Source organism: Lonchura striata, chromosome 12 (assembly GCF_050655825.1).
Source record: "Lonchura striata isolate lonStrDom1 chromosome 12, ASM5065582v1, whole genome shotgun sequence".
Taxonomy (NCBI): domain Eukaryota; kingdom Metazoa; phylum Chordata; class Aves; order Passeriformes; family Estrildidae; genus Lonchura; species Lonchura striata.
This window is the reverse complement of record NC_140714.1, coordinates 19188569-19204404: the sequence shown is the minus strand read 5'-3', so window position 1 is coordinate 19204404 and position 15836 is coordinate 19188569. Positions and strand designations below refer to the sequence as shown.

General features: G+C 39.3%; 1 protein-coding gene across 2 annotated transcripts in view; it reads left to right on the top strand.

Moving 5' to 3' along the window:
* Window positions 1–15836, top strand: part of VGLL4 (vestigial like family member 4) — a 77643-nt gene that overhangs the window by 7820 nt on the left and 53987 nt on the right. The gene's annotated exons all lie outside the window — the stretch shown is intronic.

The window sequence follows — 15836 nt, the reverse complement described above, 5'->3', positions numbered from 1 at the left end:
AGATCAGATTGTTCCATGCATGCTCAGTAAGAAATGTCCTTGGTGCTTTCTGAGTAGTGTGTGCACTTTGGGTATCAACTTCAGGAGAAAAATGGCATTTTGGATTTCTGACTAGAAAAATGGTATTTTGAATTTCAAACTGTTTTTGCAAATTGTTTCTGTATATAAAATCACCTTTTAAGATGAATACAGCTTTTCTTCTTTTGTCCATTTGTTCAGTATATATTTTTGAAAATGATTTGCCTTGGATATTGAATGAAATAATTGGTTTGCTGCTGTAAATCTGCTTTGTAAGGAATGTTGATTATGCTGTTCTTGCATGTTCACTTTGCTGCTGGATAAGCACCAGGTTTTCAGTGGTGTCACTCTGGAGGGATGATTTGGTTAATTTGCCCCAGTTCTTGACCATTACTGGTAAAATGAACAGCAGTGGAACTCCTTGGGGAAATAATTTCAACCCTGATTTTGACCTGGGGGGGGGATTTCTTTTGGCTGCATTTAAAAAAGTATATTTTGAATTTATACTCTCAATTTTCTTGAGCTTAAATGCATTCTTTTTGGTTAACTATTGCCTAAGACTGTAGTTTGATTTTGAGCTCCACAGGGTAGGAATGCTGGATTTAGAGAATCCAGAGGAAGTCTGATTCAGTGCAGCTCACATGTGAGGGAGCTGATGTGTATCTGGTTCTAATTTACATTCCTTTAGTCTTACCACTTAGACTTAATTAGATTTATGCCACTCTGCAGCTTCTAACTTGTGCTGTCTCCAGCTTGCCCTGTTCTCTCACACCCCAAAGTGCTGCAGTGGCAGGAGCTGCTGGCAGGAAAGAAATGAGCAGGGCTGTCCCTGAGCTTGTGCCTTTCTCTGTCAGCTCTTGGAACTCGTTCTGGGTAAAATGAAGTTAGTTTGGAAGCTAGTTTTAATCTTGAATTCAGCTATTATCCTTAAACTTGTTCTGGGTAAAAAGAAGTTAGTTTGGAAGTTAGTTTTAAATTTTGGATTTAGCAGTTATCCTTGAACTTGTTCTGGGTGAAAAAAAAAGTTAATTTTAAATCTTGAATTTAGCTGTTATCCTTGAAGTTGTTCTGGCTGAAAAGAAGTTAGTTTGGAAATTAGTTTTAATCTTACATTTAGCTGTTATCCTTGAGCTTTCAGTGAAGTTCTGGCAGTGGTGCTGTATGTATTTCTCTATCCCCACTCACTTTGTCTAAAACAGAATTCTGCAGTGTTTCCAATATTCCAGTAAGGACCAGGAGTGCAGCAATATTGCCAGTATTTATTAATTTAATGCTTTGAAATGTGAAGGATCCTCTTATCTCCGTGGGCACTCACTGCAGGGCCAAGTAATACTGAAGTGTCTTTGTGTACACAAATCATGAGCTGTTTAAAACGAATACTTTTCAACTTAGGAGCACTTAAAGAAATGAGTTTAACCTCAGCCAGCAAACAAGTGCCACACAGCTCCTCACCTGCCAGCCCTGCTGGGATGGGGAGAGACATCAGAAGAAAGGTGAAACCTGGAGGTTGAGATAGAACAACTCAATTACTGAAATAAAATGCTATATTTATGATAATGCAAAGAGAAAAGGAAAAGAGGGAGGAATGAAACCCAGGACAGAGGCACTGAGTGATGGGTGGCTCCCAGTTGATGCCCCAGTTCCATACTGGGCAGGATGTTCTTGGTTAACCCTGGGTGCTGCTTTCAGTCTCATCTCTGGTTTAACTCAGGAGCTAGAAACTGTATTTCAGCAGCTCCCAGTTTAAATCATCCTGCACTTGTTAGCAATGAAAATTTATGAACCACATTTGTGTAACTGCTGTGTCACGGGAAGGATTAATTATGGAGCAGGAATGGCTACTGCACTTTGGGATTTTAACTCCTGCCACGGAGATGGAAGCAGTTAGTTAGGCTCATTGTACAGGGGAGCTGTACTTAAAAAAGCAAAAGAAGGCTGAACAAAAGAAGACAGGCAATGATGTCATTATTAGTCAGACATGTTAAAGGCTGGTCACTAATTTCTGACTTGTCAGTAGTGGAGGAAAGGCCATAAAAAAATCTGTTTGCCCTGATAAGGAGCTGTAGGCAATGTGCAACTATTTCATCTGTAAGTGGCATCTGGAAGGTTTTGCTGGGATCTTTTCAGGGATTGCATTTAGAACAAGTAACTATCTATATGATGTGCATCGTATTGTCATCACAGCCTCAAACCTTACAGAACATGGGTTATTGTAAACTTGATTTTTGCTGTTTCCAATGAGATGCTTGGCACTCGTTCCTCTTCTCTCCCTGCACTGTTCTTCCTGGGTTGGTTCTGGTTTCTCATCTGCTCAGGGTTCAATTTGGCTGCTTTTGGAAGAGCACAGGATGAGCTGGTAGGGTTAAAGCAAGTATTCAAGCAGTGAGGAGGATTATAATTTCCTATTTATCTTGTATAAGGGGTTTGGGAACTAGTCTTTAAGTCATAAAGAGAGTTTTAAAAGCATAATCTTGACATTGAGAGAACAGTGAAGGAAAACAATGATCAGGACCCGTGCCTGCAGACTTTATTGTGAGCACTTTGTACTCAGTGTGTGTGGATTTATAGGAACACTTTATTTACACTTCCCTCCAATATGCAAGCCCAGTTTAAAAATGTGGTAGAGAATGAGAAATACCGTATCTTTTCTCACTCTCTGAGGATAATATAGTGAAAAGTCTGCTGTGGGCAAGCAGGAGAAAATACACTTCCAGAAGGAAATTAAAGGTTTGGGAACAACTCACAAATAGCACCACCAATTCCTGGGTAAAACTTTTCATTTTAATGCTTTGGACAAAATCCTTACCTGTTGAGCTTTGATTTATGCTTTGCAAAACTGACAGAGAACTACATTAAAAAGAATAAGAATTATCTTAGTGAATCCACGCTCCTTGCACATGTGCCATCAGTCACATGTGTGCAGGGAAGCCTGGAACTGCAATTCCACACTCCTTGCCTGTGAGCACTGTTATTGTTTGGCAGCAGTAGCTTTTATGTGGTTTAGTTTAATCCACTTCAAATAATTAAGCCAGACCATATACTTGATATTTCTAGTATAGAAAAATTATTGTGCTTTAAAATCCCTGCCCTAATCTGCTTTGTAATAAAATCCTGGTGTAGACAAGAGCCACCAAGCAGTTTTTACTGCTCATCTCTTGTATCAGGAGTTCATTAGGAGCACAAATTTTGTGCTGGCTGCCACCCCCTCATGAATAAATATGCAATGATTATTTGTTTTGGGTAGCTGATCCCAAAAAAAATCTGCTTCAAGGCTGGGTTGAGAATTTATTATTTTTTAGCATTATTGAAGAAGATGGTGGCTCTGTAAGCTTATTGTTTTAAATAAAAAAAAACAAAACAACAAGCAGTATTTATAGCAGAATTAGACTCGAGTGCTGTTATTTGTGTTGAAGATATTAATGATGAAATATTTCCAGCATCACCAGGACTTTCCACCCACACTGCTACTGTTTGTTGTGTAAATTTATGGCAAATTATGGGCAGTGAGCCTGAGGCAGGATCTAAAATCAATGTTTGCAGGACTTTAAAGAACTTCCATCCTTCTGTGGGAGCAGTTACATCAGCACTGAAAGTACCCCAGCTCCTGGAGGTTTTCAGAGTAACTGAAGTGAGGAATTGGATGGAATTTGATCTGTGAATGCACTTGATACAAATGCAGTCTCAAGGATCATTTGCAGTTTGGTTTTAGAGGATTGTGAGGCTTTTCCAGCATTCATTTGGTTGTGTGGGTTTTTTGTTTGCTTGCTTTCCTTTTTTTCTCTAGAGATTCATCTGCTTCAGAAAAATGGCCAACAAGACAGCATTTTTGCACAGATGTGAAACAACAGTTTCATGTCACAATCCTTGTGTGTTTTCTGTTCACAACTTCGCCCCATTCCGAGTAGAACTGGGAGGAATTGTAGTGTAAGGACAGGAAATATTCTGTAGCAAAATATTACTCAAAACAAGAAAATAACTCCAGTAGAACACAATGTTATCATGTGATGTGCCCTTTGTATTTTGTTTGTACCTGTAGGGGAAAAATAGCAAATTTTGTGACAAAGAAATAAATGGAAAAGATCTTGGATTGTGAATTAAGAGAAATTTCAGTATTGCTGCTCATCCATTAACTTTTGCTTCATGGGTGGAAGGGAATCAAATTGGTTTAATAAGGGCATTCTGGAGCATGTTTAGGGATCTTCTGACATCTAAAATAAGTTTGTGTCCTTCAAAATTCCTTGCTTTGGAGAGTGTTGTGTTCTGTTCCTCTACCTGGGAGTCATTGCAAGGATTGACAAAATACCTGTCTTGGCTTTTCCCAGTGTAGCCTAAGTAGGAATTTACTTTACCGTGGAAAGGTTGTATATGATGCTTCTACTAAAAATCATCCTTCCTGTGACTTCCAAGACTCCTCCAGTAATGCAGTTTTTTGTTTTGTAGGACACAACCACTTGAATTCAGATTTTTTTTCTTGCATTTTGTACATAAATTTGACAGTATTTTGTATGTGTGTTTTTTTCTGAGTGCTTTCAGAACTTGGGGTTTTTTTATCAAGGTCTGTCAGCTCTTGGGTGCTTCTTACCAAGCAACCCAGCAGAAATTTTCATTTAGAGCTTGGTAACTTCTTCAGGACTTTGGCTGAGGGGAGGGTGAGAAGCTCTCCAGGATCACTTCTAATATGACTATAGATGGATTCACCACATGGATGTTTGTTTCTTCTTTTATGGCTAATTAAAATATTGACTATGTTGTCTTTTTGCCAGGCTGGTTCAGAGAAGAGGCAGATATTTGATATACACAAAAAGTTGCCTTTAAAAATTAGGGATGTGATTAGACTGGTGGTGTTCTGCAACTCACTTTAATACCCTGGATCCTTCCATTGTGAAAATTATTGTGTAGCTCAGTAACAGAATAGTTGTTATGATTTAGCAACTGTGCTTGTGTCAGAGCTTATCTGTGCTGTCCAGCAAAGGAGAAACTGAAGTTTCCTGGAGGAAAAGTTCTGATTTCTAAGGAGCAATGTCAGCAAAAATGTGTATTTGTAATCCCTTAACAGCTATGAGAGGTGTTGAAAGTACATTTATCAGTTTGTCATGTAAGTAATGTTTGATCAATGGCGGAGGGAATCCAGTTAGTTTTGGAGTGGAATTTGTGACATAAATCATCCTTTTTTTTTTTTTTTTTTTTAAATGGAAGGGGGAAAAGTATGGAAATGGGATGTTTCAGCACAGTAATAATGTGATGAAAAAACAGAAGTGTTTCAATCCTTGAGATGCAGCCTGAATCATCTGATGTTGTATGAATACCAAAAGCTTGAAATAATAAAACTGAGTAATAACATGCAGAGTGTTCTGCTTTTAAATTGATGAGCCCCACAGAAAATAGTAATATCTTCACTGTTTGAAATATCAGTAAAGCTGGTTCTTAGTAAAATATCTGAATGGCTGAACTTCTGACCTTCTGCTTGTTGTCTTCCAAAACCTTTAGCTGTTTGTATCACTCAGGGTCTCACAGAGTAGCTTCCTGTGAGTGCTGTCAGGGCCATCCCATTAATTTTAGGATTTTCTTGGGAGCACGAGTGTTACATAGGACAACTGCTTGCTTGGCTTGTTTTGTTTAAAAAAAAACCCAATGAATTATTCTTACCCCTGGAAAGTTTCACCCTTTCTTTTTATTCCTCCGAGTTTATTGTAGCAAGAAAATAAAAGGATGTTTTCAACGTGTTAAATAGGTTGGAAAATGGGGCAATTGTCTGCCTGGCGCCTCAATGTGTTTTAGTGGAGGGGAACCCCATTAGCAGAGCCAGTGCAGGGATGGAAATTCCTGCAGGAACAAAGGGCCTGCGTGTTCCTTTGGAATTAATTTTTAAAAAGTTCAGCTGCCTGCAGTTTGGAAACAGTCACAGCATCCTTCAGGCACCCCAGATGTTCCTGAGCAGTGGCAGCCACACAATTGTGGCTTTTCTTCCTCAGCCCTTCTCAGTTCATTTGGGATAAAATATGGGGGCTGCTGGCATTCCCTCCCTCCTACCACAATAAATGGTGTTTGCTGAAATTTTATCTCTCTAAATGCTGTCTGGCAAGTGGAGGGGGAGGAATCTCCTTGCTGGGATATGGAATTTGTCATCAGATCCCAAGGAGTGCAAATCACAGCTGGCTGAAGGAGGGGGTGGCCCGGCCCATATGGGATTTGTCAGTGCACACGCTGCTGAATGATTGGCATTTCTCAGATTCTGGCCTTGGGGTTTGTCTGGTTTATCAGATTTGTCTGTTTTACCAGATTTATCTGTTTCTCTGTTTTACCAGAACTCCTCTTTGTTACAGCCTGAACTCCCCAACAATGCAGGGAAATTATTCCTGGATTAGGGTTTGTCTGTGCAGCTTTTCTGGTGGGGATGGAAACTGGAATAGTGGAAATCTGATCATTCTTCCCGTGGTACATATTATTTGGCATGTTTAATTTGGTTTTAGAAAGGGAAAAAAAAAAAAACAGTTCTTTGTTAATTAGAAGTACTGCAGGCTGGCTAGAAAAATGCAGGGTGCTTTGCAGGATGTCCTTTAGGAGCACAGAGGGCACACAGAGCATTCCTGGAAATGGCAGCAAGGCAGAACTGGGGACAGGAGTTAAAATATTGCAGCAGGACTTTGCATTTGGCATATTTATCACTTTCTCCACTCTTTTTTATGTACTTGTTTCTATAGGTACTTATTTCAGCACTTTATCAAGTGTCTAGAAGGGTTGGAATAGAACACTTTGCAACTTCCTTGTTGCCTCTAACACTGTCTTAAACCAGGCTCAACATTATAAACCCAATTCCTTCAGCAGCAGTTAAAATTGCCTGTAAATTAAAAGTTCAAAGTTAAAATTGAGGTGGTCCTATGCAACCTTCACTCCTTGTTCAGTCACACAGCCTTTAGTGAAATGATCATAGAAATTTTACAGTCCTGTTGTAAAAAGCAACATGCAAGTTCTTAGTTAATGAGCATCTGTTTGGAATTTCCATTTTTCCCTGGCTGGGAACCCAGACTTTATTTATGATATGCCATTCAAATCCTGACCTGGAGGAGGAGGGATCTGCACATGGATTTTCCAGTCCAAGGTGAGTGTCCTGATGGAATGGCTTGTGAAACAAAGAGAGGATACAGTCAATTAACACTCTGCTTTACTGACTTCTGCCTTTTGTTCTGCTGCTCAAGAAGGAAAAAAAGCTGCAGTGCTTTGCTTCAGCCTGAAGAGAAACTTACTTTTTCTCCAAGAAGCAAACACCAAAATGACTTGCTTTTATTTTTTGCCCCTTGTTGGATTATGTTGTTGTTTTTTTTTTTTTTGTCTAGGAGATGAGGTAACTGAGAGGTATTTGAAAAGCTTTTATTCTATTTTTAGTTTTATGTGAAGGGTGAGCCAATACAGATGTTATAATTCATGCTTATGGCAATTAGAAGTTAACTATTTCTTAATTGCAATATATTATAATTACAATATATTGCAATAATAATTGTTAATAAATAATAATAATTACAATATATTATATGTTATAGTCTTTTTATCAGACTTAAAATTCTCTACAAATCTATTTCTCACACCCCCTCTTTTTCTGCTGACTCAAAAATCAATTCCCTGTGAAAGCAGAATTCTGGCTATAAATCTGCAGGGCAGCTATAAACAATGTCAGTACAAAAAATTCTGTCATCCATGAGCTTAAAAGAGAAATGCTTCTTATTTAGCAAATTGAAGAGTGAAGAGTGATTTATTACTCTCCTCTGATTTTTTCCCCCTTTCTGTTCTGACTTTAAGTTTAATGACATGTTCATGGAAAGGTGCCCCAAAACCCTCCAAGAGTATTTCTGTGCATCCCCTGCAACAGTGAAAATAATCGCATAGCACTGAAATAAATGTGCTTTAGATACATATTTATTGCTAATATTCTCAATTTTGTAATTTATTTCTAAACAGTTAAATAGAAGCTCTAACCAGCTGGGCAGAAATGGCCCTTTGAGTTTTTCTTGTTTCAAAGGGAACAATTTTAGCACAGGCACTGGGGTTTTTCTGGAAGCATGCCAAGAGCAGTAAGTGCTTTTATTTTCTGGGTCATGCCCACGGTGTGTGTTTGGTTTGTGTGCAAACATCTGTGTGCTGCAGCTGTGACTCCGTTCCTGGAAATCTGCATTATTTGCTGCTTTGGGGCTGGGGACAGAAAGTGCCCCAATCATCCCTGGCTCCCTCTGTCCAGTTTGTGCATCCTGCTGCTCCTCTTGCTTAGCCTCGAATAGCACTGGATTTTATTAACCTTTTATAATGTTTATTAACGTTTTATTAAAGTATTATTAACGTGCAAAACTTGTGCTTTCCATTTGAACTCGCCTCCAAATTGTGAGGTCTATTAAGGATCTCTTTCAGTTGTTTTTATCCTCAGATTTTCTTCATCAGCACACAATAGAATGGTTTTCCTGTAGTGCTCAGGAATTCCAATATGTTCAGGTTGAGCAGTGTTGAAATCTGTGATCTTACTGTGCAAGGCTCTGTCTTTGGGAGAATTTCAGAATATATATATTTTTATTCTGAATATATATATATTTCAGAATATAGGTATTTTTTTCAGAATATATATATTTTCAGAATATTTATATTTTCAGAACATATATATTGTTTTCAGAATTTTTTTTCTGAATACTTTTTCAGGATTTATTTATTGCAGAATGCTGGTACTTACCACAATTACATAATCTTATGCTACATTCATACCTACTCCAGTTATTCTTTTAGTCCAAAACGATCAGTTCCAATTTTAAAAGTATATTTGAATAGTTGCTAAGCTTCAAATACATTAACACTGATAGTAGTCCTTAACAGAATTATCAATCAATAATTTATTCATATGTTGAATATGAATTTAATTCATATTTTAATTTCATTATTAATAGTTTATTTATAAGTGAAATAAGAACATTACTTTTATGGTTGAATAAAATAGATATACAGCTTATTAGGAATGTAATTTGTCCATGTTTATGAAGGAAAATAATGGGCTTTGCACTGTTGTCTTCTGTGGAAAGCGAGAAGGATTTGGAAAATGTAAAAAGAATTAGGTTTTTATTTATGGCATTTTTTGAGATGATGGTTGCTGGTGTCAGTGGGACGCTCTGAGCTGGCTGGCCGCTCCTGCTCCACCAGCAGCAGTTCAGTTCCTCCTGTCTCCTCCCAGAGGTTTTGTCTTTAAAGGCCGCTGGAACTTTGTGCCAGGCTGGCTCCTGCTCCCAGCAGAGCTCCCAGCTGGTGTGGGCTGGCACCAGGAATGGAATCTCATGGATTTCCTGGTCACTTCCCTGCTTGTCCAACCCAACCTCACCACACCCCTTGGACAGTGGGCAGGGCACAAGAGCAAATGGGAATTCCGAGAGAAACTGGGAATTCCGAGAGCACATGGGAATTCCGTGTCAGGACAGAGCTGCTGGGAGCAGCGAGGGCCTGCTGGGGTTCTGGATGGCTCCAGACACAATCTGCAGTTCTAAGTGTGGGAATCCAGAGCTTCCCTCTGGCTGCCCTGGCAGGTCTGGGACCCTGGCAGGGGTCAGGAACCCCCTGGACAGAGCCCCCAGAGACACTGGCTGTGATCTCTGGCCATGGAAAAGAGTTTTCAATCTTACAGCATGAATTACCAGCTCTGAGTGTTTGATATGAGTAATAATTAAGTGTGGCACGTGTGCAAAAGTAAAATTTTAGGATTCTAGATGAGGGGTCCAAAGGGGACAAGATGGAGGAAATTGGGTGTGCCTTGTCCTTTTTCTCCTTCTTCATGCCCTCCATGTCTCACTGTGGTGTTGGCATTTTTCTGTTGGTTCAGGCTGGGGACACACTGTCCAACGTAGGTGACAGATATTGGCACGTTCTTGTAAATCCAGCCCAGGGAGTTTCTGGTATTGAATGTTTGTCACATCCCACTGAGGGCAGAGCCCCACACGCTGCCCTGCAGGACAGAGCTGGGCAGGGCAGCAGAACATGTGAGAGATAAACAGAATAAACAACCTGGAAACAGCACAGACCAATTATGGCTTCTGCTTTGGCAGCGGGGCTGAGAGACAGAGACTTTCTGCAATCTCAGAATCATCAATAGCTCAGATTCTGACACTAAGGGCTTGATTTCTGCAAGAATTCAAGATTAAATTCAAGATTAAACTTGATTGATCCAAGATTAAATTTATCCATCCATAGGTAGAGCAGAGGCAACTTGGCAAACCCATGTGACAACTGCAGTATCATATTGTAATAAGATCTTGAATAAAACAAAACAAAAATTGTAATAAGCACTTGAATATTTTTATCTGCCTGTACTCTGGTGTGTTCCCACCGTTTTATGGTCATCTGTTCAGGTTTGCATGTCTGTGTCTGTCTGATCATCTGGCAGCTCTATCCTAATTTTTCTTCTTCCTTCTCAGAAATAGGGCCCAGTGGCATGATGAGCTGTTCCACTGACCCTAATGCAATCCCACTAATGCCACTTCCCCCTCTGTCATACTCAGATATTAATCAGAAACAGGAAGAAGGCTGACAATAGAAAAATGTAGATTTTTACCACTGCTTTTGGCTTCCCCTGATCTGTTCCAAACTGTGCCCTTGTGCTTCCCTCACAATTCCAGGTATTGATAACAGCAGGTTCTGGTGGGACATCAGTAATTCCAATTCATGTGTAAAGTACTAAAGAAGGAGTTTTGTGGAAGAACTTTTATTTATTTCTCAGATTGGATTCTCTCCTGGGGTTTGGCTGGGAGAGAGTTTTTTCCTTCTGACATGACTGATTCCAAATATATTTTTACAAACTCCTTGTTTCCCTTTCCTCTTTGGATTCCTGTTCTTCATTAAGTTGGAAAGGGATTATAATTTTCTTTTTTAACTGGCTGAAATTGCATGTTCACTGAAGTAAGGGGAAAATATTTATGCAAATGATGCTATCTTGTGTCTTCTTTTGATTGCCAAAACACAGAGAAGATAAATAATTTATCTGGTACCTGTAGAATATAACTGATGTTTCCTTTGAGAAACAGAAGCTCTAAATGAGGATTTTTTTTAAGGTCTCTCAATTTACTCTCTGTGTTCTCTGAGATCTTATTTTTAATTTTCTTTCTACCTGCCATTATGAAGGCAATAGTGTGTGGGTAAGAGATTGGAGGTTGCAAATGAGTGTGCAGTTTACTGCTGGAATTAAATTCCATGGGCCAGCTATTTAATTAAATGTTTCGTGTGAACTGGCATCCTTGATTTTGTATGGCCGTAAGGAAATCCACATCATGTCATTTGTGAAGTAACAGATTATTTTGATTGCATAGAAATCAATTGTTATTAATGTAATGAAACATGTAATGTATTTAATGCTTTTAAGCAATAGTTAATTAATTTTTAAAATGGGAATTTCTTTGCATTTTGTTGAAATAGCAAGAAAAAATTGGAAGGTACTTTTATTTCAGTTAGAGGTTTGTGTTGCCAGCTTTAACTGAAATGTACCTCTGCAATTTGATAGCTGCTCTTCCAAAGGTGGAAAATCCTAACCGTGAGTGAAAGAAGAGAAATGGTGAAAAAGGAGCTGAAGGAGGGATGAGGCTGTCCTGTGCTCCAGCATTTTTAGCACAATTTCTTTGCCGTTGTGTGAATCGTTGTTTTAGCTCATAATTTGTAAGAGTTTAGACAGGTAGATATTTTATGAGGTTTAATATACAGGTGCTTCTGAAGTAAATGTATGAGAAGGAAATTGGGAAAGCACAGGGAATTCTATAGGGAGTTAAGCTGGAGGTTGGGGAGAAAGGAATTGACAACTTAAAAGTTCCTTTAAGAGCTGCAACATCATTTCTTGAAGTCTGCTGCAATATTTTAGCCCATAAATTAAAAAAAAAATATAATAAACATAATGTCTTGAAGTCTGCTACAATTATGTTTTAGCCCCTAATTGTTTTTCAGACTGTGGGCTTGGGTTTGTACTGTTCTGAGAAGGAGCTGTTGAATCTGTTGTGATTTAAATCAGTGACAACAGTTTGTGCAATATCAGGGGTAAAATAATAATAATATGAGGGATGGAATAGCAGTGTGACAATGCTGGTGGCATCAATACATCCCCTCCAGCTTGTTCTCAGTTATAGGCTGTGTATTATCAATTTTACTTGGAAACCAACTTTGGGAAGTTCTCATGGCCCAGCAGCACCAGTTCAGTGAGTTCCCTGATGTGATTAACCCACACTGTGGCCATATAAATGATTTTAATTTATTTCAATCTTCAGAGCTCTTACTGCAGTTCAGTCAGATCAGAACAAGATTAATCTTTATAACTGGGACATTAGAGGAGACATGTGAGTGTGTGCAGGGGAGAATTTGGTGTTTCTATTAGGATTTGTGTGTGCTGGCTGTCATCTGCTGACACCCTGCATTGGGACCTGCTTGTCTGCAATCACTGCTGTGCTGAGCTTATCCTAAACAACATTGCTCAACTCTGGCATCCAAAGGTGCAAGATTTATTTTCAACCTTTGTTATGCAGCACAGCAGATGACTTGTATCTCTTTTTTATAGTATTTTTTAATTATTAAAAGTGTATATATATATATATACACACTGTATGCATTTTAAAATATTAAAAGTATTTTAAATATTTAAATATATATCGTATATATACTATAGGTATTAATATATTTAATATCTATTCTATTAAATATAGTATTATATATACACTATGCATATAGTATAGTATACATATACTAGATATATAGTATTATATATTATAGTATTTTAATAATATTTTTAGTATTTTAAGTTATTATTAAAATTTTTTAGATAGTATTTTTAGGTTTTTTTCCCTCTGAAACTTTGCAAGCTTGTTGGGTATTTGATAACCTCTGGCAGTGCTCAGATATCACTCCTGATGCTGAATCCTGATGTGGCTAGTTGGTTTCTTTGGGATTGTCTTTAGTGCACAGACATTCCTGACACAATTTCGATCCTCCAGGAAGCAAAGGAAAGCTAAATGGAGCAGGCTTAAAGCTGAGCTGGTTTGCATGTCTGGGGGTAGAAAATAAAGCCAAAGTTGGCTCAACAAAAATGGTGTTTTTAAGTATTCTGGGCTGTGATGGTTGTGTCTGGAGTTGGTCTGACTGCAGAGAAGCTTCAGCACATTTCACCAACACTTGTGAGGCTGACAGAGCTCTGAGGCTTCAGTATTTGTTCAGTGTGTGGAGAACCTGAGGAGAAAAAGACAAAAATTCTTATTTACTGCCTATCAGTAAATAAGAATGATCTGAGAATAGCGGCTGCAGTGGGAGCAGTGGCACTGCCAGGCTGGGAAGGTTGGGTTAAACTTTAAAAATTCATGTTCCAAGTGTACACAGAGGGGAAAAAATTAGGAAACGTTGAGGTGGGATACAGCTCACCAGAACTGGATTTTCTTGGTGGCATAAATTTCCATAAAAATAAAAATTCAGGCAGAAATTTTGTCAGGGGTGATGTGTGTTGTTCCACACTGGCAGCACAGTTGATCTCTTACTTTCTTATTAGTGACATGAATTTACTGGTGGCAAATCTGCTGCACCATGACTAAATAGAAAGAACTTACTGGCTCTGGAGCTGGGAGTGTTATTTGTTCAGGAAAATCAGCAGGCAGCTGGTTTATGTTCCTTTGGTGTTGCCTGTGGAGGTGATGTGTGCACAGGGAGAATCTGAGGGATATCTGATGGAACTGACGGTGACTTTCCCTTTGGAGCTGCATCCTGCTGCTGATAACTCTGGGAGGTGAACTTTATCTTAGGATCATCTGCACTGCAGATTTCTTACTGGGGCTGCTGCCTTGGCAGGGCTCATTCCCATGAACAATAATTAATTCTAATTATGGTGAGGTTTGTGGACGTGGAGTCCTCATTTTTATATTTGATCAGAGAAACTGTGTGAGGACATCTTCCTGAGCCCCAGGTCAGGCTGTGGGGGTTTTTTAGCTGAAGTTAAGGAGCAGACTGTGCTCACTGAGACATGTGAAGGGTCACAAGTAACCCCAGAATGTCCAAGATATGCAGCTCACCCAGCTTTTCACAAAAGGCAAGGTTTTGGTTGCTGCAATGCTGGGCTTGCAGATGTACAGGCAGGAATTGGCTGCTTCTCTCTTGTGTGGAGGGCAAATTCTTCACTTTCCTGTGAGATCAAACTTCCTCATGGGCCCTGGGAAAATCTGAATTTGTATCCCCCATCAATAAAGGTGAAGAGAGGGGTTTGTATGGAGTCTTTGTTTCTTTTTTGCCAGGGTCGGGATTAAATGCATCAGACAGTATTTCTTGTTGAGAGTCAGATGTTTATCAGTTCTTATCTATGTCACAGTCTCACAAACCCTGAGTTCTGCTGCCCTTCACTCTAACAAACTAAAAATGGAGGCATATCTCCCTCTCTACAAGGCTTTTTAAGGATAAATTGTCCAAATAAGAAATGACACCTAAATTATTTTTACTTTTAATCCAATCACCAACCACCCATGCCCACAATGGACACTTTTTTATCCAATGACACAAAACCACCCAAACCCATGGAGAAGAAGGAGAAGGAGAAAAGAAGAAGAAGAAGGTGAAGAAGAAGGACCAGCCTCCACCCTAAAACCTCCATCTTGCTTTATATCTATTACTGTATTCTAAACCCTTAAACTCTAAGTTTCCCACCCTGTGATATCACACACTTCTAGTCAAACTCCACCCCCGCAATCCCAGTTCTGTCATTCCATTTTGGAAGCTTCTCCACGGCCTCAGGTCAATGCAGTGCTCTCTTAGGGGTCAGTGCCTGGCAGCACAGAAAGTCTGAAATTCTCACTGACCAGGGTTCCAACACATCTGCAGCCTGAGCAGAGTGTGCGGGAGGAGGTGGTGTTCCGCCAGGGTTCCTTTAATAAGGCTTCAATAAAGGCTGCTGCTGTTTAAAATCCATTGTCAGTGCATTAACAGGTCAGACAGGTTCTGCCTGAAAGGACTATCCGGAGCAGGAGCCGTTTTATTTGTAATTTTGAGAGTGGTGAAAGCAAGGCGTGGTGCTTGGAGAGTCGGGATCTGCCTGGCTTCTGTGCCTCCAGGGGAGTCTCATGTCCCCTTCCTGCCCGCATCCTGCAGCTGCCACACAGCTGCATGCGTGCCTCGGGTGAAAACTGAATGTCTAGCTGCAAGGCTCCTTGCAGATAGAAATTCTGTGCTCATAATGTTTCTATTCTCTTGTCTGGAGGAAATGTTGGAAAATTCACCTTTTAGAAGGCAAAATACTGATCATGTGGTTTCGGTTTAGGTGCGTTCTTGTCTTCATGTATAATAAGAACTATGATAATTTGTTCTGTTGTGTTGTGGGGGTCCAAGTATGTGACTTCAGAGAAAGCTCAAGGTAGGGAATTTGCTCTGAGACAGAAAAGCTTGACATGGCTGAGTGCATGTGATGGATGGGACACCAAAGGAGAAAATCAATTTTGACAGTCTTTATCCATCTATACTTTTAAAAAGTTGTTGTGTTCTGTGCAACCCAAACATTTTGGCACTTCATGATCAGCCTTCAATAATGTTCAGTTCAAAAGTTTTCTCTAATTTCCAGTTCAGAGCTTGTGGATTCACTTTGAGGCCTAATTTACCTTTTTTTTGTTGTTTTGTTTTAAATCTGTTAGATTCAAAAGCTGAAAAGAAAAATTGTGTGTAATATTTTCAGGTGCCTATGGGAGAAATGGGCCTTTAAGAAAAGCATCAGTGTTGCAAAATTTGCAATATTATGAAGTTTGAACATAAAGAACCTAGAGAAAGAAAAAAGAGCAATACTCTTTAAACATTTCTCTGTTTTA